Genomic DNA, 25933 nt, shown 5'->3' with positions numbered 1-25933 from the left:
TATTGTGAATAATGCTGCAATAAACACAGGTGTGCATATGTCTTTATAGTAGAATGACCTATAATCCTTTGGGTATGCACCCAGTAATGGGATTGCTGGGTCAAATGGTATTTCGAGTTCTAGATCCTTTAGGAACTGCCACACTGTCTTTCACAATGGTTGAACTAATTTACATTCCCAGCAACAGAGGAAAAGCACTCCTATTTTTCCACAGCCTGTCCAGCATCTGTTGTTTCCTGACTTTTTAATGATCACCATTCTAACTGGCGGGAGATGGTATCTCATTGGGGTTTTGATTTGCATTTCTCCAATGACCAGTAATGATGAGCTTCTTTTTTATGTTTGTTGGTCACATAAATGTCTTCTTTTGAGAAATGTCTGTTTATATCCTTCGCTCACTTTTTGATTTTTTGTTGTTGATGTTTGTTTGTTTGTTGTAAATTTAAGTTCCTTGTAGATTCTGGATATTATAACTCAGTCAGATGGATTAGATTGCAAAATTTTTCTTCCATTCTCTAGGTTGCCTGTTCACGCTGATGATAGTTTCTTTTGCTGTGTAGAAGCTCTTTAGTTTAATTAGATCCCATTTGTAATCTTAACTTTAATTTGACATTGAATTTTTAACTTTCATTTGGTTTCCTAAAGAACAATTTATAAATAATTAGGATTTGTTTTATATATGCTGAATTAATTCATTGCATAGAAATACTGACAAATACATAATGAATCTATGTGGAGATATATATATATATATAAACACATATATGTAGTTTTTTGAAGTGTATGTATTTCACGGGGTAAAACACTTCAAGATCTGTAAATGTGTTAGGCATAGGCATGAAATAGAATATCACTGAAATAATTTTGATCTTATGTTTTATTAATGATAACATATGTATTTTAATTCAGGAGAACTGGTATCAATTCTGGGTATCAGGATTCTTGGGTTCTAATATCTGTGCTGACTTTACAATGACTGTAAAACATTGGGTAAGTTAACAAATTCATCTAGGTAGCACGTTCCACAATTATTTAGTGAAGATAATAGAATAGAATATTATGCCTTTTTTTCCTCTCACGGAGTTTTAAGGTTAAAATTAAGCTCATACATAATATTGACTTTAATTAAAATTACTATTGGAACATAGTATTCGTTTATAAATAAATAGTTCACAAGGGAAGAAATTGTGCTAATATAACTGAGAGAAATGTTATCCCATTTATTTTGTTCGTCAGTAAGTGGATGTGGTGTTTCATTACAAAATATGTCTACCTACCATAAAAATATTAGATCATTCTTTGAGAGAAATAGACCAGTAAAACTCTGGGATTTTGACATGAGTTCACTTTTTAATATTTCAGTTATCAGAAGTCACTGCCTAGATGAGAAAACAGTAGAATATTTATGAAGTTTATAGCTGGCTCATTTATAAATACGCAAAACTCTTTGCAGACAATAAAACTGTATGCCATGTTAATCGTAAACCCCACCTGCCTCTCATATATTTTTGGTAATTAAACTTACAGAGCTTTCAGAGAATTTTCAGTTGTCTCTTAATATGCAAGACTACTGCAAATGCCTTTCCTGTGATGCTTATATTTTTGCTTTTGGTGATGTTGGTTGTTGTTATTTTTACAGTTGATTTTTTAAAAAACTTCATCAATATCTCAGAGAGCACATATAGCTTCAAGTGTCTTCCCTGACTAAATCTGTACTAATATTTTGTCAAATTGTTGACCCCTCCACTCTCTACATATCTCATACACATTTGTACTGTCTGTTGTTGGGTCTTATGTTAAGTGTGTAAGTTCCTTTAAATCTGCTCCCTGTTCTCTAATTTCTTTGCCCGGACATAATTTCAGGTCTCACCCTTCTTGTAATGGAGTATGATAGTGACCGCGGGATGGCATCCCTACCTTCTCTCAGTTCTTTCTTCAAGCCACTCAAATGTTTCCGAAGTGCAATTAAAATCATTGTATCTTCTTGTCCACATCTTTCTAGGAATATCCACTAAATACCAAATCAAATATTAGACCTTTATTTAAAAAGAAGCATTTGGTGAAGTGTATAATATATGGGCTTTGGAATAGGATATGGATTGACTCTTCATTTTTCCCTGAGCAAGATTTTGAAACTCTGAAAGCCTCACCTTTCTTATTTGTTTTAAAACCTACCAGATGACTATGAAGATTTATATCAGTTAATTTATGTAAGGCATCCAGATCACTGCTTGATGTACTGCCTGCACTCAAATAAATGCATCCTTCCCACTGCCCTAAAACAGTCACATACGTCTCCTTTTCAGCTTCCTGTATATACAATGTTCTTTCTTGTCTCCTACAAAGAAGCCAAAAGAGGGGTGTGTGTATGTGTGTGTTTCCTCTTCTCCATTTTTTGTTGTTTTTGCTTCTCTCTTTCCACAACTTAGAATATTCATTGACTGTTATGTGTCTTCTTGTTTTCTCACCTATAAAAATTTTATGTGACCTTCAAGGTTCATCTCACATTCCAACTACTGCGTGCATTATTTTTGAATTTCTTTCCACTGAAATGTTGATTACTTTCTTTTGAAACTCCATAGTTCTATATTCTTTGCTTATGATATCTGGCACATTCAACCTTGTATCATACTATTTGAATTTTTGTTGCTGAACTCCACTCCAGATGGTTAGCAGATTCAGGGACGACGTATCTTAAGGCTTCCAGCAATTTCACAAGCTAGAAATCCAATAAATATTTATGTGACAGATTATACTTTCCAAAGATGGCTGCAACAGTAACTCCCATTGCACATATGTTATGTAATGTAACATTGGCTATTCCCCATCAAGAAGTAGAGTGTCTTTCTTCTCTCTCTTGAACCTGGGCAGAAATTTTGACTATTTGGGGTAATTAGAATAGGACAGAAGCGAGGCTGTTCCTCTTGGTAGCTTTCACTTCCTGCCTCTTAGAATGTTTGCTCTTAAGATTCTCCCTTCCTGGAACTCCTTTTTCTCTTTGTGTTTCAGTTTGCATAATTTCTGTTGGTCTGTCTCTATATATCTCCAATACACCTTCAAGTTTACAGATTCTTTTCTTGGCTGTGTTGAGTCAATAATGAGCTTTTCAAAGTCAGCTGGACACGATGGCTCATGCCTGTAATCCCAGCACTCTGGGAGGCTGAGGTGGGTGGATCACCTGAGGTCAGGAGTTCGAGACCAGCCTGGCCAACATGGTGAAACTCCATCTCTACTAATAATACAAAAATCAGCTGGGCTTGGTGGTACATGCCACTAATCCCAGCTACTTTGGAGGCTGAGGCAGGAGAATTGCTTGAACCAAGGAGGCAGAGGTTGCAATGAGCCAATATCACGCCATTGCACTCCAATCTGGGCAACAACAATAATGAAACTCTGTCTCCAAAAAAAAAAAAAAAGCACGTTTTTCTCATATATATTTTATTTCTCACATTTTCATTTGATTATGTCTTATAGCTTTCATCTCTCTGCTAAAATCACCCACCAGTTTATGTATACTCTCCACCAGAGCACTTAACATAGCAATCATAGTTTACCTAAAATCACTCTTTGATACTGTAGCATCTGAATCATATTGGCTATTGTCCTCTTGATTGCCTTCTTTACACTGTTTTTTTTTTTTTTAATTGAAATCTATTTTGTGTAGGATATTGGAGGCCAAGATAAGCAGCTTTATACATGGAAATGGGCCTGCCTTTCCTTCAGTTGAACCCTTAAATGCGAAGGCCAAGGGAAAAAGTAAACCTAGTGTACACGGTGAACTGGATTTGAGATTTGTTGTTGCTGTTGTTATCTTTAGTGTACATAGGCCTCAGATACCTCAAGTATTACCTTATTTTTAGTGTGAGAAAAGCTTTTTCAGTGGGAGTTTCTCAATATCTGTTCCATCCTCAACTTTAGGAGTTTCCTTTCTGCTTCACCTCAGACAGCATACTCTCCAAATTCTTGCTACATTTCCTGCCATAGTCAATTTGTTAGCTGGTTACCTCAGCAGATGGCACCCTCTTTCATTCTGATTAAGTTCCAGTATTAGAGGCGGGGACTTCTTAGTAACACTGTTTCAGTCCCACTTAGTAGATCTACTGGGCCAACATGTATGCCTGCCACAGTTCCAGGAGTAGATTTTATTTTCTTATTAACTTTCTGTAGATGTAGTGAGCTTTCAGTGATGGAATATGGGTGACAGTTTTTGTTGCCTTATTTTAAAATATATATATATATATATATATATATATAATTTGAACTTTTATTTTAGATTTATGAAAGATTTCTATAAGGAGAACTACAAAACACTGCTGAAAGAAATCATAGATATTTCTCCAAAAATCGAAGGATTTAATTTGCAGAAGAGACAGGAAAAAATGATCTAGATGAGGCTTCCTTTACACAGCAGCTGCTGTTCTCTCTGTTAGGTCTGTGCCATGAGGCATGGGCTCCTGTTTCATGGAAACTCTGGGATAATTAATGTTTGTTGTTTTAAGCCCTAAGTTTTGGGCTAATTTGTTACCTAGCACTGGATCTCAATAAATATTATCTACTAGCTGCTATCATGTGGTGAAAAAACTTAAGACTCTTATATTAGGAAGACTTGCGTGAGGAAATAGTTTTAATAGGAAAGCTAGAATTATAAGTTAATTCTCACAATGAAAGATCTGCGTATTTGTCTACCGCATTGTACTATATCTGATTGATTATTTAACTCTTAATTAACATAAATCTATTGATTAAGGTATGTCTCCTATCACTTCAAGTTTATGTGCTTTCAACTAGTCATTGTATCAGCTGTGTTTAGAAATAACCTTCCGCTTCTAAGAGCAATAGTTACTATAAGATGACATAGCTGCTTAGGATTCAGTAGAAGTTTATTGTCTGCATAGAAAAACATGAGTCTAAATGAAAGAGAAGATATCAGTGATTCTGTGAATAGCTATCACATGGCCTCTGAATAATAAAAGGGGAATTTCTGTGAATTTACCAATGCCAAGTAAAGTAGTTTGTTTTAGCTGAAGTGAAACCAGTAGAAATAAGTGAAGCTGAAGCCAAATGTTGATCTAAAAAGCTGAAGGTCATACTAAGTGAGTAAACATACTGCAATTTAATAATTATGAAATATTATATTTCTTAAGTATCTGTTTAGCTATAATGTTTGGCTTGATGATTTAAAAACTAAAGATGTTCTTAGTTACGGTGGACTAACTGCTATAAAAACAAACCTAAAATCTCAGTAACTTACCATAATTAAGGTTTATTTCTTACTCACGTCACTGGTCATTAGTAAACTAATGCCTCATTGAAGTAGGTGTTTTCCGGTTAGGGCTGCTTTAGGCAGGTATCATGGATCCAGGCTTCTTGTACCTATGGTTCCACACATTTTAAGGGCTCAGTTTTCTAAATCTGTCTAGCAGAGAAGTGAAATTCAGACTGTGGTGAAAATACACATGCTCTCAATTACTTTTGCCCAGTGATGACACACATCAATTTCATTTTCATTCCGTTGTTGAGAACAATCACATCTGATGGGTAAGAGGCCTGGGCAAGAAGATCTAACAGGGTGTCAGGATGAAATAAATATTGGGAAATAGCTAGCCAGTTTATACTACAAGATACATGTCTATATAATTGCATTTATGTTTTGTGATTTTCTTTTACATCAAGAAGAAATCAGAAAGGATTATGTATGAAATTGAATGGGAGAAAATTGTGATGTGTGAAGTAGAACAGATTACGTAAATACATCTTTAATATCACTATTATTTCTTCTTCAAATGTTTGCTATAAATCCCTACTGTTGGCTATAATTTGATATAATTTACCAGTAAATCAACAGGAATTCAAGTTGTTTTTAAGGCATTTATTTACGAATTTAATTTTAAAAGACAGATATAGAACCATTTAATTCTCAATCTTGTTGGACATAAAATTTTGTAAATAGCAATTAGCTCAAATTAGGTTGTTCAGATTTGTATACTTACTCAACTTTGTCACTTTGATTTCAACTACTAAGAGGTATTAAAATATCTAACTATGATTGTGAATTATTTCTTCCTTTAGTTTGGCCAGGTTTTCCTTGTGTATTTTGCAGCTCTGTGATTAGACACATATATGTGAATGCTTATTACAACTTCCTGATAAATGATTTTTTTCACAATCATGAAATGTTTCCCACTGTCCCTGCTATTAACTTTTGTTTTCAAGTTTATGTTGCCTAATCTTAATATAGCCATACAAGCTTTCTCATGCTTACTATTAGGGTGGTACATTGCTTTACATTCTTTTATTTCAATGAATCTGGGCTTTTATTTTTTATTTTATTTATTTATTTTTTTGAGACAGAGTCTCACTCTGTCACCCAGGCTGGAGTGCAGTTGTGCAATCTCAGCTCACTGCAACCTCTGCCTCCCGGTTCAAGTAATTCTTCTGCCTCAGCCTCCTGAGTAGCTGGGATTACAGGCATGTACCATGAGGCCTGGATAACTTTTATGTTTTTAGTGGAGACAGGGTTTCACAATGTTGGCCAGGCTGGTCTCGAATTACTGACCTCAAGTGATATGCCCACCTTGGCCCCCCAAAGTGCTGGGATTACAGGCATGAGCCACCATGCCTGGCCTGTGCTTTTATTTTAAAATGTATTTTTAAAAGCAGAAATAGTTGTGTTTTATTTTTTTAATCCGGTACGGCAATAATTTCCTTTTAATCTGAATAGTCCATTTGTGTTTAGTGCAATTATTCATGTGTTTGGACGGATTTCTATTATTTTGTTACTTGTTTTGTATTTCATCTCTATTTTGTGTTATTTTTTATTTTATTCCTGCTTTCTTTTGAATCAGTAAAGTACTTTGACATTAGTGCATTATTTCATTTTCTTCTGTTTGTCATGTAGCTATGTCCCTTGTATTATTTTTTATTTGCTTTTCAAGAGATTGCAATAGATATCCTCAAACTGTTAGCATCTATTTAAGTTGTTATTGTGTCCCCATTTAGTGTAAAATGTGACTTAAATAAACTTTTTTTTTTTTTTTTTTTTTTTGAGATGGAGTCTCACTCTTTGACCCAGGCTGGAGTGCAGTGGCACAATCTCAGCTCACTTCAACTCCCACGTCTCAAGTTCAAATGATTCTCCTATCTCAGCCTCCCAAATAGCTGGGATTACAGACGCATGCCACCACGCCTAACTATTTTTTTGTATTTTCAGTAGAGATGGGATTTTGCCATGTTGGCCAGGCTGGTTTCTAACTCCTGACCTCAGGTTGTCTGTCTGCCCAGCCTCCCAAAGTGCTGGGATTACAGGCGTGAGCCTCCGTGCCCAACCAATGTAAAGAAATTTAATAAAGTTATTATCCTTCCCTTTTTTTGGTCATGTATTTTACTATTACTTCATACTGCCCCTCAGTTATCTCAGGTCTTTGATAAAGTTTTAATATTTTTATTTATTATTTAGATTTAGTAATGCTTATTAATTTTTCTCCAAGTTCATCAATCTTTTCTTTTGTAGGTGTTTAATGCTGTTATTCCAATCCAGGCTACTTTTCGTTTCAGATCATGTACTTTTAAGTTACAGAATTTCCATCCATTTCTTCGTAACTTCCCATTTCTCAAGATTTCCCACTTTTTCATTCACTTATCCATTTTCTGCCTTGCAGTCCTTTGATATATTTTTAGCAACTTAAAAAACAAACAAACAAACAAACAAACAAACAAAAACCTTGTCCCTGCTAATTCCAACATCTTTTCACCTCGGTGTCTCTTTTGATTTTTTTTTTTTTTTCTTGATCATGGGCTATATTTTTCTACTTCTTTACATAGATTGTAAGTTTTTATTGTATGTTGGACATCATAGGTGACACTTGCAATATGTGAATTATGTTGTTTTTCTGTAAAAGTTATGATGATTTGTTATGGCAGGCAATTTAATGATGAAGCATCCTCTTGATTCTATCAGGCTCAATTTTATTTTTTATTAAGACAGATCTATTTTAGTTTTGTCCTAAGAATTGCCGTTACTCTTTAATGCAATCTTTCAAGGTTTACCAGAGCCTCCCAATTTTATATATCTGTACTGAGAAAGTTATCATACCTATGTTTGGTTTCCAAACCCACAGCAGCCATTCTCAGGTAGTGCTCATGGATTCTAGTTGCGCATATTACAGCCCAGCCTTTATTTAAAGACTCCATGCAAATGTCTGCTATTATTCCTATGCACAGCTTTTTCCTTTTTAGACCCTGAAATCTTCGCCTCTTCTCCAAGCTTGAAACTTGCACTAGCAGTGTGGTGAGATTGTTGTCTCTTTTGGATTCCTTCTCTCTCCACTGTGCAGTGAAAAGTGCCCCCAGGCTGGAATCCAGTCCAGAAACAGGTATAAAATGATATGTTTTCCTTTTTCAAAAATCATATGCCTGCCTTTTAATTTTTATTGTCTCAAATTTTTCCAGTTTCATAGCAGTTTATAGAGGGAGACATGTCTTTTTCCAGTTCCTCCATTATGATAAAAATTAGAAATCCCAGTTGAATCAACTATCGTAATAAATAATTAATAGAAGGCGAAGTCTGTTTTTCTCTTCATGTCTTGTCTTTTTTTACATTATGTAGCTCAGGTAATATTATTGTATGAATACAATGTAGAGTCCTGGGTGCTCATTTTTACAGCTAATTACAATGACTATAATTAATATATAAATACTAATCATCCTATCTAAATTTTAAAATTAAAAAAACAACAGCAATATCAATTCATCTTTAGATGCCATTTATTCAATAGGCAATCATAGCAGTTGCCTTAATTAGAAAAGTTATTGGTAGAAGAAAAGACAAACAATAAAATGAGAACTACCACTTTCTGAAAACAAGCCAGGCCTTTTTTTCTTTTTTCTAAAAATAACTGTGTCCTTTGATGAGTACTTCTATAGATATAATACCATGGGAAATAAATGACAAGTGGGAAAGGGAGCTTTTTCAAATTCACACAGGTTCTCCTACTCTGCCAGCAAGAAAATGCTGTTGACAATAAAAAAATGTGATTTTGTTTTAATCATATGCTTCCAAAAATCTGGTATTAATAATAAATAAATTAAACTGAATAGGATTTAATATAGGAAATCCTGACTTATAGCCAACTGGAAACCAGAGGTCTTAGAAAATGTAAGTGCCAGTTCCAATGAAAAGGTATGTAGTATATCCTGCTAATTGTCTTTGGAGTATACATGCAGTTAATTAAAATAATTTGACTTCTAAACCCTGTACTGAATGAAAATCAGAATAGTGTACTTTAAAATCGATAGAGTATGTTAAAAAGTTTTAGTTAGCTACTAAGCTAATGAAATTTCAGTTTTGTTAAAAGAAGCATTTAAAACCATTTTTACTATGTTGGGAGTATTATCTATTCGTATTTAATTATTCCAAATTTATTCTGTATATCTTATTAACTCCTATTTTCTTCATCTTAAGACTACATATTAATTTCACTGGTTTATTATTTGGATTCAGACACCACAAAAATTAATTAGAAGATATTTTAATGTAACTGTGATTTATTAATATTCTTATATTTATATTCTTAGGTATCTTAGAAAGGTACTTCCATCTGACTTTAAATTCTGTAAGGGCATCTTTTTAAAATCTTCTCTACTACTGTTATTTATCACCACTTATTACACATCACAATAGATGCTTATTTCATATATTTTTCATGTTGTATGTTTGCTAGTATGTATCAAGAAGAAAGAATGGAAGAGCACTCAAGCTTTCTCCAATGCTGACATTTTGAAAATGTCATAGTTTATAAGGAAATAATGAAAACCCATATTACATGGCAGGACATTCTGACCTTTTGCTTGGAAATTGATACGAGTTCTTGGGCAAACTCTGTAAAGAAACTCAGAGGTAAAATTCAGTTACTAATAAGTAACTGAAGATTTCAAAGGTCACAGCGCGAGCAACAATTTGGTCTACAAGCTAGGGCATGGAATAAATTTATTTTTCAATTATCAGTTTCCTCTCTAATGTTATTTCAGGGGCAGCAAACATGTGAAGGTGTGTGTGTGTGTGTGTGTTTTAAGGCAGCTTTGGATATTGATTTTTAAAGTATTTTTTAAAGGTTAAATTGAGATATAGTTGGCATATAACAGGTTGCGCATAATAAAAACAAACAACTTGATAAAATTTGACATATGTATATACCTGGGAAACCATCACCATGATCAAGATAATGAATGTGTACGTTACAGGCAGACTTTCCTGGTGCCTCTTTGTACTCCATTCTTCCCTATTCCAACCCCTAAGCAGTAACTGATCTACTTTCTATCACTGTGGACTATTTCACATTGTCAAGATATTTTTGTAAATTAAATCATACTGTAGGTTCTTCTTAATTATCTGGCTTCTCTCAACAAATTTATGTTGAGATTCATTCATGCTGTAAAACATATCAACAGAAGATTATTATTTATTGCTAAGGAATATTTTGAATGTACATAATACAGTTTGCTTTTTCATTCACCTGGTGACGGAAAGTTCAGTTGTTTCAAGGTTTTGGCTATGATAAAGTTGTATAAATGTTTGCATACAAATGAGATGGCTGGATCAGAGTAGGCATATTTTTAACTTTTAATGAAACTGCAAAATGGTTTTCTAAAGCTGTTGTAACACTTTACATGCCTCCCAGCAGTATATGAAAGTTCCTGTTCCTCAATCTCCTTGCCAGGATTTGAAATGTTCAGCTTTAAAAATACTTTTTTCAACTTTTATTTTAGAATCAGGAATAACACATGCAGGTGTGCTACAAGGATACATTGCATGATCCTGAGGTTTGGAGTACAAATGAATTTGTCACACAGGTAGTGAGCATAGTACCCAACAGGTAGTTTTTTTCAACACTTAACCCCGTCTCTTGCTCTCCCCTATTACATTCTCCAATCTCTGTTGTTCTCATTTTATGACCATGTGTACCCAGTGTGTAGTTTGCCCTTACAAGCAAGAACATGTAGTATTTGATTTTCTGTTTCTACATTAGTTTGCTGAGGATAATGGTTTCCAGCTGTATCCACATTGCTGCAAAGATCACGATTTCTTTCTTTTATATGCCTACATAATATCTGATGGTATATATGTGCTACATTTTCTTTATCAGATCTTCTCTTGATGGGTACCTGGGTTGATTCCATGTGTTTGCTATTGTGAATAATGCTGCAATGAACATATGAGTACACATGTATTTTTGGTCAAAATTTTTTTCTTTGGATATATATACCCAGTAGTGGAATTGCTGAGGTGAGTGTTAGTTCAACTCTCAGTTCTTCAAGAAATCTCCAAACTGCTTTCCACAGTGGCTGAATTAATTTACATTGCCACCAACAGTTCATAAGTGTTCCTTTTCTTCACAGCCTCACCATGTCATTTTTTTTAATAATAGCTATCTGTATTTTGTAAATAATAGCCATTCTGACTCATGTGAGAGGTGTCTCATTGTGATTTTGATTTGCATTTCTCTGATGATTAGTGATAAAGAGCATTGTTGTACGTTTAGTGGATGCTTGTATGTCTTCTTGGAGAAGTGTCTGTTCATGTTCTTTGCCACTTTGTTTTTTCCTTGTTGATTTAAGTTCCTTATATAATCTAGATAATAAGCCTTTCTTGGATGCATAGTTTGTGAATATTTTCTCCTACTCAATAGGTTGTCTGTTTACTCATTTGATAGTTTCTCTTTCTGTGCAGAAGTTCTTTAGTTTAATTATATTCTATTGTTACAGGAAAGGGGTTCTGATGCAGATCTCGAGAGAGGGATCTTGGATGTTGCACAAGAAAAACTCAGGGCAAGCCTGTACAGTAAAGTGAAAGAAAGTTTATTAAGAAAGTAAAGGAATGAAAGAATGGCTACTCCATAGACAGCGCAGTCCCAAGGGCTGCTGGTTGTTCATTTTTATGATTATTTCTTGATAATATACTAAATGAGGGGTGGAGTATTCATGTCTCTCCCTTCTACCATATAGGGTAACTTCCTGATGTTACCATGGCATTTGTAAACACAGTGGGTCAGCTGTGTCTAAACTCCAAAGGGAGGAGGGTTCAATGAGTCTTCTCTAACCTTCCCCACTTTCTGTAAGGGCCTGAACTAATTTTTCAAGTTTTTGGAGTCCTCTTGGCTGAGAGAGGCATCCATTCAGTCAGTTGTGGGGATTAGAGATTTATTTTTGGTTTACAGTATTGTATCCCAGCAATCTTTGCCTGTCCCGACCTGCAGGACAGTCCAACGGGCCCTGGAAGGGGGAGTGGGAATGGAGGAGACAAGAAAACAGGAGAAATGGAGACAAGACAAATAGCCTGATCAAGTCTCGTTTAATGGTGGCGGTGCAATGCCTTATATAGGCTGGCAGAGGAAGAGGTTGGGCCGGGGCGGTGACAGGAGGCTGGGTTTACTCAAATTACAATTGCGCATGCGCCGCGGGTTTGTACTTTTCCCGGGCGCGGGATCGCGCCTGCGCCGTAGGCTGCATATCTTCCTGGGCGGGAAAAATGTTTGCGCCCGCGCCGGAAAAGTTAGCGCGGGCACGGGAAAGGTTTGTAATGAAGAACCCGGAAATGTGCCATCTTGTCTCCGCTTTGCAGAGATCAAGCAACAGAGGTCGGCTAATTCCGGGCCTCATGGCTCCGGACGTTTGCCTAGTGTAGAAATTTTAAAATTTTACATTTCACATGTAGGTATATCATCATTTGACTCAATTATTGCATATGACGTGAGATTTGGATCAAAGTTAATTTAAAATTTTTTATCTTGTATAAGTTATTTCAATAGTTCTTTCACAGTTTTTGAAGTCTATCTTTCCCAACTAAATTTCCTTGTAGAAATCTGTTGTCCATGTATATGTGGCTCTCTAATCTCTTCCATTCAACTGTTTGTCTATCTTTATGTCAATACTACACTGTATGATTACTATGACTTTATACATCTTTTGTACTTGGTCATTAGCTACTTATATCCAGATGGGTCCCCAACTTATGGTGACTTGATCTGTGAATTTTCAACTTAACTATGTGTTCATCGAGGTATTAAATGCATTTTAAACCTACAGTATGGGGTTTTATCTTGGATTTATCAGGACATATACTCATTATAAGTCAGGGAACCCCTGTATTTGTAATTGTTATATCTTTTTTATATCCTGACCCTTTATCATTATAAAATATTCTTTAACTCTGGCAACATTTTTTATTTTAAAATCTACTGCCTTTGTTTTAAAATCTATTAGTACAGCCACTCCAACTTTCTCTTGATCACAGACACTTGGGATTTAACCTCAGCATCCCGAAGCTGGGAGTAGGATGAAAAATGCTAAAGTCCTTATCCTCTGGAGAAGGAAATTGTCCAAATGGGGGCTAGGGTGGGGAGTGGCAGGATGAGGGAGACCTGTGTTTTTGGGTACTGTAGTCTGGAGAGGAGTCTGCTTTGCTGAGCTGGAGAGGAAGGAGGGACTGGTATGGGTTCAAATTCTGTATTATCACCTTTCTTAACCAATTTTTGTAGATTTTCTTGAATAGGTGTTTCTTCTTTTACTTGGTGCTCTTAGGATCAATTCCGGAAGGTTTAAATGATTGGATTCGTTTTTGGAAAATAATTTCTCCCAATTTCCCTGGGGATTGTGTCAGTGGAGCTCTTCATGTTATCATACCTAAAGTGAATCTCTGGAATTTCTAATTTATACATAAAATGTTGCTTTTTAAAAAGCATGAAGTAAAGATGACAATATGTTTACATGTATTACAACTTGGTACTTACACGGGTTTCAGTTATATTATTTTATCTGATGTTTTTATGTCTATAATATTTTATAGTTTTAAAAACTAAGAAAAAATTACTAAGAGGGTATATATCACTGAAAGTATCATGGCACTGACTGAACTGTTTTGAATCTTTATTCCATGTGTAAGATAGATAGGTCTATCATAATCTGGCAGTACTGCTCAGATTGTGATTAATCACAATGAAGATTTATTTACGTATAACTTATCACTATTACTGCCTACTTCAGACCTCCATCGCTCATTCTGGGTCCCCATTGTTTACACAATCCAGTCCACATTTATGAGCAAATAATTTACATTTTTTATTATCAGGACCAAGTCTGCTTCTCCAGCCTTATCATCCACTGCTCTGTTTGTATGGCTTTTAGCCACTATAGAATATTTAATGTTACTCACGTGTACTACATTTTCATTTATATCTGTATTTTGTATTTTCTTTGAACTGAAATTAGCATTCTCCATACTCTATCTGAAGAAATTGTAGTCATTTTCTAGGGTGAGCTCATATATTATTCTCTTTGTGAATACAAATAGTAGCTAAAAATTACTGAGCTTGTGTATATGTCAAGCAAACCGCATACAATTCCAGATTTAATTTACTATCTTTGGAAAGAAGGCATTTTTACCCTCCTAAGTGCGTAAAGTACATTAGAATGAGTGAATTAAATCCCAGATTGCTATGTCACAGCCAATATGTCAGTATTTCTGACAACATAGACGAGTATCTTTTCTCTAGAACATTCAGGTTTCCACGAAGTTTTCTTCAACATTTTCCTCTTCAATTCTCTCACCTCACTTTCCACACCCAGTGTACTTACTTGCTCCTTCCCCTCTGTTAACTGAGAATGTTCTTCATAATACTGAGTCATAGTTCATAATGCTGACTTCATATTCTGATCACTTTGATATTTGATATTTACAAGAGGGTAAAATTCATTTAATAAATTATGAAATTATTGAGGCTTTTTTGTTTTTGTTATGTTCAGCAAAAAGAATCATGAGAAAAACAGAAAAATTCTCAATAAATATTTGTTGAGTCTTCAGATTTTATGGTTCTTGTTTTAATAGATAAGTAATTATGAAAATTTGGGACTTATTTTTACAATGTGACAGTATTTATCATTTTACTTAATTAAATTTAAAATTTATTCCACAGAGGCCAATAAAATATTATTAATAAGGGATATATATGTATGTATATGGTATCCAGTAAAAGTTATGCATTAAATTTTACCTGTAGCTTTAAAAATTAGGCTTAAAATTTTATGGAAATAAATCAGATTCACATGGGTACATATGAGTAATACAAAACAGCTAGAATAATTTATTTGAATTATATTGCAGTATAAACATATTTTACTTGATTCTTCATGTATTAGCTCTGACAGATAGGAAATTTATTTCAAACCCTTGAGTTCAATTTTTCAGTCTTTTACTTTCTCTCTAATCTTTAATAAAATAATATTTTAAAAAGTCATACTAGCAAAACATGAGGTAATAGATATCATAAACCATTTATTAAAAAAGACACTTTGCTAATAATTATCCTGATGCCATTTGAAATGGCATCTTCATGTATTCTGTATCTTGCTGCAATTGATCTAGTATTAATCGATTATAATGCCCAGGAAAACTGATGTTCATTCATTTTGGTCAAGGACAAAATGTGAAACTGTGTCAAGTCACTGGAGGATTCCTTTTTTTATAAATATCCTATTCTTAAATTTTACTATGCGTATCTACTTCCATTTAGGCATCCTGAATATTAACAAATCTCAATGTATAAAGTATGCACAACAGGTATTTTTAGCACATATAATGAAGTCAGAAATTTATAGTTTATTTTTTGGTTAAATCTCTTGCCTCCCAAATTTCTTTTTTTCTGCTTTCTTCTTGTCTTCATGAGTATTTTTAACACAAAGTTGAAATTGCTGGCATATTTCAAGCAACATTATAACCTTCAGAGAAAGAGAAACAAGGGCTGTATGCTTTTTTTTAAAAAATGTAGTCTTAAATAGACCAGCATTGCCAGTAGATTATATTACATATAATGACAATGACAGTTATTTGACATTGTGTGTGATGTGTGCATGAATGACCAATTGTGTATGTATCAAAGTAGTAATTTGAAATAAGATGGAACAAAGCGTTCTGTTATCATTTAATCATATGCTACATCAAATGGGTATATAAAATATTTAAAAATCAGAAAAATTATGTTTATTTAAATTACAACAATTTAGAACAACGCAGTTATTTTCATTTGTTTTCTTCACCATTTTCTCTTATAGTTTTCATACAGATTTCAAATATCATTTAAAAATTGATATATCTAGATAATACAAACACAACACTCTACTGTTTTATGCAGTATATCAACTATACTCATGTCTTTTGTTTTCAAAAGTAAAACACATTTACACATATTCTACTTGCCTTTAAAATTGATAAAAATAAAGTGAAATTATCATCATGCTGTTGACAGAATGCAAATTCTCATTTTTAGTGAATAAATTAATAGGATCTATCATAAGAATAGCAAATGAACATAGCACTCTCATATCAGTGAATAACTAGTAAAAACTTACCTCAATGCAAATACTACATGGGTTTCTTTGGATGCCACTTTTTTCCTTCCTGTAGAGGGTGATTTTAAGCAAGCAAGGATAAAGTCATGAGGTGTGTTAGGTGAGGGAGTAGAAATTAGTGAAAGTGATTTTTGTCCTGAAATACCTGGAGTGTTATCAAGTAGCCCTAGCCTACCTACTCCTTTTTGGTTATTTCCTTGAGTAAGCAATGCATACTTACACAACAGCGTGAGAATAGCTTTCATAGAACTATGTGTGCAAAGCATTGACCGCATCAGCTTAGTTTTGCTGCTTTTTCTCATATATTATTTCTTTTGATGTTCACAAAACTGCAGGACAAGTTTTATTCTTTCCATTTAGTAAATAAGAAACGAGCTCTCAGAAGGTGTCATATATAAGAATCAAACAGCTAATGATTGTTTTGTTAGGACTTAAATCAGAATCATATTATCCCCCATCGAATTATCTTTTCACCATATTGCATCTATTGTGGCAAATTTAGTAAGCACTTCAAGGATGGCAGGTGATTTAAAAGCTTCTTTATCCCCCCAAACAACTCTGGAGTTTAGTGTTAGAATGTCTGTTTTTCAGATGCAAAACTGTAACTGAGATAAAATAAATTATTTGCTCAAGAAGTTAGTGGTGTTCAAAAATTGTGCATGTGTTTCAGGCTGCAAAGCCTCTATCATACATTTTTTTCTGTTGCAACCATTCACTGGAAAAGTGGAAGTCTATAAAACTGAAAATTATATAGCCCTATAAACAAGTCTTGAATTCTTTAATTAAACCTGGGCTGTGAACAGAGGCAATCACACACGGGAGTGTGGCAAAAATTTATAGGAATATATAAAATATTAATTCATTAATTAGTAATTTGACTTTAACAAGTTGAAAACTCGTTTATTACTTCATGTGCATCATAAAATATTTATTAAAGCATGAAGTAATCAATATTTAATAGGTAAAAAGGATAAATAGCCAAATTTATCTTTCCAAGCATTACTCAATATTTTTTTCAATAAAGTGTGTATTTAAAAAATATTAAGCTCTGTCTACGTGCAGCAGCTCATGCCTTTAATCTGAGCACTTTGGGAGGTCAAGGCAGGAGAGTCATTTGAGTTCAGTAGTTCAACACAAGCCCAGGCATATGGCGAAACTGTGTCTCCACTAGAAATACATAAAGTAGCTGGGCGTGGTGTAACCCTGTAGTCACAGCTACTTGGGGGTGTGAAGCAGGAGAATCGTGAACCCAGGTGGTAGAGGATACAGTAAGCCTAGATAGCGCCACTGCACTCCAGTCTATTTTGAGTTATTAAATTAATTACATTAATTTTTAAAATATATATATAAAATAAATATATGCCACATATATAGTTAATATCACATATTAATTATATATGTGATATATGTTTATTTGTGTGTGTGTGTGTGTATATAAGACTAAAATCCTCTTTGGCCACTTTTTGGAGCCATTGTTTGCTGTTAAGACTTCAGAGTCATAATTTTTTCCCTCCAAATTTCCTGAACTTTGAAATATCTACCAGGTAACACTATTGCATTTTCTCAGAAATCTGGAAGCACAGAACAATAATGACAATTTACCCACATTCGTGTTTTGAGTATTATTCCATTTTAAATGCATATGTATGTGCAGATATATGTATAACTATTTGTATACACATCATCTAAGGGTAAGTGTGTGTGTATGTTTAATCATCCTCCATTCTTTAACTGAGGAACTATTTGTATCACACAGAGGAACATAGATGAATAATTTTTTATATTGTTAAAGTGGCCCTTAACATTTTTATTGTGAATTCTTTGTTATTTCTTTTACTGGGTATTTCTTTTCTGCTTTCCCAAACCTTCACTGAGTAAATTTTTAAGTAAATATCTGTCTTGAAGTAATTCTTCTTAAATGGATAAATGAGGCCATGTGTCTTTTATATGGCCTCACGTAATTATGTACTTTATGTTTTACATTTACCATAATTATAATTTTCTATTTATTTGTGATAATTTAATTAATATCTTAGTTTCTTACTAATATGACATTTGTGAAGGTAGAGGCAATGTCTACTTTTGCTCACTTTTTATCTCTTTGTGCTTAAGTTAATATCTGGAATATATTAATACATTTTTTAAGTGAAATAATTAGGGCTAATTCCTAGTTCATTTTTCTCTTCTCTCTGAAACTTTATGATAAACATTTTTCCATGGAGTTATATATGTTTAACTTAAATTGCACATGTAAATGTTGTGATATTTTTAATAATACAGAGCTCTTTATTTGTTCATACTCATTTTAGATAATATTTTTGCATTACATTTTATTCTGGCTTTACATTTCCAAGAAAGATATTTTAGCTCTGGAGCATATATTGTTAGTATGCAGATGACACTTCATTTTATGAGGCTAACTTGCAACCTTCACAACCTAACAAGCCTTTTTTTGTTCAGTATCAGAAAAGTTTTAGAAAACTTTAATAGTTAAGTATTACATATAAAACTCTCAAATATCTCTTTCCATATCCTTTGACTCAATTTTCTTTCATGTTATGTTTAATAGTATTAGATATGGTATCAGTAGCATTATATGTTAAACTAGTTGAGTTTAAGAATGTGATGTTTTAGTCTAACAAGGATGTATCAATTTAGTTTTGAATCTGTGTGGCCACTTCTTACTTTTTCCTGAGTGTCATCAGGAAAATTGCTTGTTGTCTCTGTTTCCTCATCTCTTATATGAAATTAATAAGGATCACTAGTTAATGTTGGGATACATGAAATTGGAAATAATTAAAATATATGTATTTTTGTTTGTGTGTGTGCATCCTGGTGGATAACAGACCTTTACAAATGGTAAGAATAATAGGTACTAGTACAGCTTTAAATAAGTCATTAATAACATTGATAGTAATGTAGTAATGACATTTTAAAAAGAGAATGTCAGATAAGTAGCGAATACAATGAAATTTGTAAGACCTACTATTCCTTTACCTAACACACACACACACACACACACACACACACACACATTTAGAACTAAAGCCGCTAAATAATAATAGTACTTTCAGCATAGAAGTATAGCCATCCTCACCTGGTTACTTAAGTAAGGTGTCCTGTAAAGGGTTACATTGTTAATATTTGAAGTCAGTTTTCCAGAAGAGCTATTTTCTCCATTCAGTAGAGTTAAATACATATGTACCCATTCATAGCTATAGTGGATGCTTAGGATTTAAAATGCAAAATAGATATCATTTAGAAGTTCTTGTTTGCAATTAAAAGGGTAAGAGAGAGGCAGAATCCATCTTCCCATCTTTTTGGCTCTTTCTGCTAGTAAGCAGAGTTGGGAAATTTTGAGTTTTATCTGTGACAGTATTCCATTGTTCATTCTCTGGTCTTGCTTTGTTGGCTATGCAGTGTCAGTGGCATATTCATGTATGTTCTTTATTTCCCAGATTGAAGATATCGTTTTGTGTCCATGAATTGATGCCTTCAGTGGTCTCAGAGGTACTTCTGGTAGGTCAGTTTTTCATGATCATGGGATAATTCTAAGGTAACTTCAGCATTTCCAATAATTTGGTAACACCCAGTTCTCCATATTAGTTTTTTTTTTTTTTTTTTTTTCTTAGATTACTTTGAGTAGTTTGTTTCCTGCCTTGGACTGATTTTTGCTGCTATGAGTCTCTTGAGGAACTCTGTAAACTTCTAGCTTTCTTTCCTCTTACCTTTAATCTTATGTATTAACATATTAAGTACAGTGGTTCTTAGAAAAGGCATGTATTATTTGCCACCTCCCAAAATTATACACAAAATTCAATTTATAAAACTTGAAGTCTAATTGCAATATTGTCATTTTTATTTACTCTTCTTACCTAGTAGCAATAAAGAATTCAGGGCAAAATTTAAGTGTTCGAAAAAAGAGTCTGTAATAGTTTTTATTAAATATTTTGAAAAAAGGATTTACTCTGCAAGTTTTTTTCATAGCATTTATAATCTACATTGCTGGTCCTCAATCATAATATTATGAGATGTATTACAGATTACATATAACTAATGATAAGGCGCTTAGTATTTTGATTGTGTAGCTTTGCAAATTAGAGAGGTTTCAAAGTTTTCCTCTCATTAATGCCACTCTTGCTCATTTTGTTGAAGCATTATTTTTTAAATAGTGGTGAAAGTGGAAGGCATATATCTTGAATACTAGTACTTAAGCATTATGGGCCAGCTAACTACAGAACTGTGACAGAACTCTTTGGGAACATTAAAAATGGTAATTACAAGTTAGTTTAGTACTGATATTGCCATGGCTGTAGGTTGGATTTGTGCACGGTATACATTTTTAGGTTCAAGAAATATTTATTGAGCTTCTACTCTGCAGGGTAGAGATGGTGCAGTGATGAAACAGATATAGACCTGGCCTCAAAGACAGTTTTAACATGGATGATGGACATCAACCAGCCAAATATACAACTTGTTCAACTTGTTATATATTAATAACCGTTATAGTTATTAACAGTTATTTGAAATTACTAGCAATTAATTAATTGTTTAATCATATGATTAGGAAATTGAAAGTCTCAAAGGTTAGGAAACATTTTCTTTATCATGGGCCGTTTAAACTGAGGTTTTAGGGAATGAGTAGAAAGATGATGTTGAATGAAGGAGAGGAGAGATTTGTCCAAGCATAGGGAATAATATGTGCTCTGTGTAAATTCATACTGGAAAGAAATGAGGCAACTCTAACAACAAAATGAGGACTTGTAGCTGTATTATAAAGATCACAGGAGCAGATTTAAAGAATTCAGTTATAAAAGCAATGTGGAGCTATTGGAGGTTTCAAGGAGAAGAATGACATAATTAGTTTGGGATTTTAGAAAGATACTTAGGATGGAAAATTGATTAGAGGAAATTTGTGGGAAGACTAATTATGTTGCCATTTTCTTAATCCAAGCAAAAGGTGATAGTAAGCTGGATAAGGGTATTGGTAGTGGTGTATCAGCTGAAAGATGACAGAGAAGTGTTGTATAGATATTATTCAAAGTTCTATTACTGTAAATTTTATCAAAGAAAAAGCATCAATTTTAATCTCTAATGTGACCAAATCATATTTTTCCAGACTATCCTCATGTGCACTAAATCAAAACAAATGAAAAGTTGATTTGTGTTTGATGTGGTTCAGCTTAGAGCTAAGATAAGAATTTTCAAATTTATTTCACTTGAGAATAAAAATATGTTTCAAACAAAAATAACAAAATAAAGGTAGGTGGCATAATCAGTAATCCTTTTTAAGTAAACAATAATGTGATTCTTGTTTGAGTAATGTATAGGGAGAAGGAAAACCCGGCTGGGTTTTCTGATTTATTGAAACTCTTGAAATTCAACAAGCAGGATTAAGATTGTTGAAAGCCTAAGGTGTCTAGAGAGTTTGTGTAGTCTAGCATGGAGACTTTGCTTGTCAGATGTCTCAACTACAGTGAAAGGTAACACTAGCATGACAGAAATGGTACTTGTTGAACATGTTTATAATGCCCCTGGGATGAGATGTCTGATGCAGACATAACTACACAATTCCCTTCCTGAGTTATTTGTTTCTAACATCAGCGTTTTCAGGAAACTAGACAGTTTTTCAATGTAATTTTTCTTGAAGTTCCAATTAACCACATAATTAATGAAAAATATTGAGAATATGTTTTAGCACTTTTAACTTACAAAAATCAATGCGGTGTGTTTGCTTATAGCATGTGTTTTCTTTTTATTTAGTAGCAGCTAACAACTTATATATTGTCACATTAAAATTGTTTATATCTTTACTGGAGACATTCTTGGTGTTTATCACAGTCCCTATATTTATAACATACTGCAAAAAGGCTGTTAGAGCTTAGAAATACATTGATTGTAGTTCTCCTTAGGTAGAGATTTTGATATAGATTACTAAAAGGAGTATATAGTAGTGTGTGATCTGATGTGTGATCACCATAACAACAGTAAACAAAAAAGCAATCATGAGAAGTTGACGCAAAAAGCTGGGTTCTTAAGTTTAAGAAAGTTTAATCTATCAAGATTTAAAAAGCAAACACTGATTTTTAGAGTCACAGTTCAGAAAATTAGAGAGATGGTGAAATGGAAAGTTCTTCGAGCAATGTTATAATTTGCTGCTCTTCCTATTTTTTAAGCCATGACTAGCATTAGACTGGCGGTTTTCTTTGAAGAGGTTGATTTAGAATGTCTCTGGATTCAGAAAAATGGACACATTTTAAGATGAGGGTGAAGTGCTGCAATGAATGAGAATGTAGAGCAACAGAAACTCTCATTCCTTGCTGGTGGGCAAGCAAAATGGCACAGCCACTTTGGGAGACAGTTTGGCAGATTTTCACACAACTAAATATAACCTTACCATATGATCCAGTAACCTTACCATATGATCATCCTCCTCGGTATTTACCTAAAGGAATTGAAAATTCCTCTAAAACTGGATGTTTATAGTAGCTTTACTCATAATTGCCAAAACTTGACAGATAAACTGGTACCTTCAGACAATGGAATATCATTCAGTATTAAAAAGAAAGGAGCTACCAAGCCATAAAAAGACATGCAGGAACCTTAACTGCATATTACTAAGTGAAAGAAGCCAATATGAAAGAACTACAAATATCAGGAGTTTGGGGAGAGAAAGATGATTTTTAGGGCAGTGAAGCTACTCCGTATGGTACTTTAACAGTGCACACAGGTTCATTATATATTTGTCCAAACCCATAGAATGTGCAACCCCAAAATGGACCCTAATGTAAACCACTGACTTTGAATGAAAATGATGTACAACTGTAGGTTTATCTATTCTACAAAATGTACCTCTCTGGTGGAGGATGTTGATTAAGGAGCTATGCACATACCGTGGTAGAGGGTATGCGAGGAAGTCTCTGTTCCTTCCTTCAATTTTTCTATAAACCTAGAACTTCTCCAAAAAATAAAGCCTATTAAAAAAAAAAAAAAAACAGGAGGAGGAAATGAAATATATACTGGTTGAGATATAGTTTGTCATAAAATAATAAAGAAAACACCACTGAACCAACAAATTTTACACAGAAGTACACTGACATTTCCTGAATACAATTTATAAACTCGTTATTTAAATATACATAGTTTATTCCACTATAAATTTAGTCATTTTAATAAATCTCTTGCTTTTTAATTTTATTATATAAGCTCTTAGTCTCATTACTGAGTCAAATACCTTGAGGAGAGTTAGCTAAATTGGACAAATGTACTTGAAAATAGTAGACAAATATTTTATACCCCAAATGAAAATCAGAAAAAGAGAAGCCCTCACAAAATGGTCATTGAGTAGCGTGCATTTTTTTGAGCATTCTGTCATTTGCATGCTGTCTTTATATTGCTCATGCTCTTTTTCTTTTTTGTTTAAGGCAACCAAACTACTGTGGCTAAAAATATAGTTCTTTCACAGTTAATGTACCCTGATGAGGTCTTCTGAAATATGTCTGCTATAGGTCTCTGTCATGGCTCATGTTTCCTTTTGTAGTTGGCTATATTTTATACACCTCTGACTTTCCACACAAAGAGAACTACTTATAGATTCAGTGCTACAGAAATCTTCCCCTCTTTATGGCTCTAGTACTCTAGCTATCAAATTTCTTTAATAGTTAATATACAGAAGCAGGTACACATAAAAAATGAAACTTGCACAAAGGCAGATAATTATTTATAGATAATTCATCAATTGTGATGCAAATATCTAGAGTACTATTAGATATAAAATACTGTGTTGTAGGCTCACTCCTGTAATGCCAGCACTTTGGAAGGCTGAGGTGGGCGGATCACAAGGTCAAGAGATTGAGACCATCCTTGCCAACATGGTGAGACCCCATCTCTACTAAAAATACAAACAGTAGCTGGGCATGGTGGTGTGTGCCTGTAGTCCCAGCTACTCAGGAGGTTGAGGTAGGAGAATCACTTGAACTGGAAGGTGGAGGTTGCAGTAGCATAGATCACACCACTGCACTCCAGCCTGAAAATAGAGTGAGACTCTGTCTCAAACAACAACAACAACAACAACAACAACAACAAATAATATTGTAAACTACCTTGAAAACAGAAGCTCTTATTTGGAAATGTCATGGAAATTCAATATTTAATGTATTTTCTAATATTTTCCACTTTATTTTATTTTAATTATGTAGTAGAAATGTAATGAATCTATTTTCTGCAATCCCATAAATCTTCCCAGGTCTGCCCCTGTATGGTAGGATGCCATCCAAATGTGATTACTTTCTCTTATGCCATGAGGTGAAAGAATTTCACTAACACTGAACAACGGATTGATGTCTTTAGAGCCATTCTTATGTAAATCATAACTCCCAGGTGGCTTGAAAATAATGACAAGTTATTTTGGCAATTATTACAATAAATTCTTTTAATATTTTTAAAAATATGTTTGTAACAAATGGAAGAGATCCTTGAGAAGGCTAAATTGAAGAAAAGTTGTATCATGTACATTTTACTTGTTTAGTACTGCTGTATACATTCTGCTTAGAAAACACCCATTTACAATGTCTCCATAGAGTAATATCAAAAATATAAAACATTTAGTGATAAATAATACAAAATATTTTCAAGACCTGTATAATTAAAAGTATAAAATATTGCTGAGAATATTAAAAAGATCTAAATAAATGGAGAGAGACACTGTGTTCATAGATTATAAGATTCAATATTGTTTAGATGCCAAAGCTCCTGATAGTAAGTGTTGTGTTTGTTTTTGTTTTTGAAAAATGTGGTAAGCTGGTTCTAAAATTTATATGCAGATGTAAAATTGGAGGACTTATACTATGTGAATTCAACACTTATCATAAAGCTATAGTAATTAAGGCAGACAAATAAGTCAATGGAATAGAACAAAGAGTAGAGAAACCAATCCACACATATATGCTCAACTGATTTATGGCAAAGTTACAAAGACAATTTAGTGGCGAAAGGGTAGTCTTTTCAATAAATGGAACTGGAACAATTGCATATTCATATGTAAAAGTATACTTTTGATCTATTACCAAGCAGCAAGAGCAAAAAATAAATAAAAATGGATTGTAGACCTAAATGCAAAACTTAAGGTTATAAAATCTCTAGACAAAAACATAAGATAAAACTTCTGTGGTTTTGAATTAGCCAATGATTTCTTAGATGTGATAATATAACCATGATCTACAAGGTAATATATTTACAAATTTGACTTATTTAGTCAGTTTTAAGAGGATGGAAAAAGAGGCTGCAAACCAGGAAAAATGATGTGCAAATTATACATCTGCAAAGGCTTAAATGTAGAATATTTCACAAAACCTCAAAACCCCATAACAATGGAACACACAATCCACTTTAAAGTGTGCAAAATATTTGGGTAGACACTTTTTTTTTTTATACTTTAAGTTCTAGGGTACATGTGCACAATGTGCAGTTTTGTTACATATGTATACATGTGCCATGTTGGTGTGCTGCACCCATCAACTGGTCAGCACCCATCAAC

At 33.6% G+C, this 25933-nt stretch overlaps 1 long non-coding RNA gene across 1 annotated transcript in view; it reads left to right on the top strand.

Moving 5' to 3' along the window:
• Positions 1-5531: 5531 nt before the first annotated feature.
• Positions 5532-25933, top strand: part of LOC117075073 — a 39541-nt gene continuing 19139 nt past the window's right edge. The window contains exon 1 of the long non-coding RNA XR_004433834.1: positions 5532-5744. This is a non-coding gene — a long non-coding RNA (uncharacterized LOC117075073). The remainder of the gene's footprint in view (positions 5745-25933) is intronic.

Source organism: Trachypithecus francoisi, unplaced genomic scaffold (genome assembly GCF_009764315.1).
Source record: "Trachypithecus francoisi isolate TF-2019V2 unplaced genomic scaffold, Tfra_2.0 Lachesis_group5, whole genome shotgun sequence".
Classification (NCBI taxonomy): domain Eukaryota; kingdom Metazoa; phylum Chordata; class Mammalia; order Primates; family Cercopithecidae; genus Trachypithecus; species Trachypithecus francoisi.
Note: the sequence above shows the minus strand (reverse complement) of the source record. Positions and strands in the feature narration are given on the sequence as shown.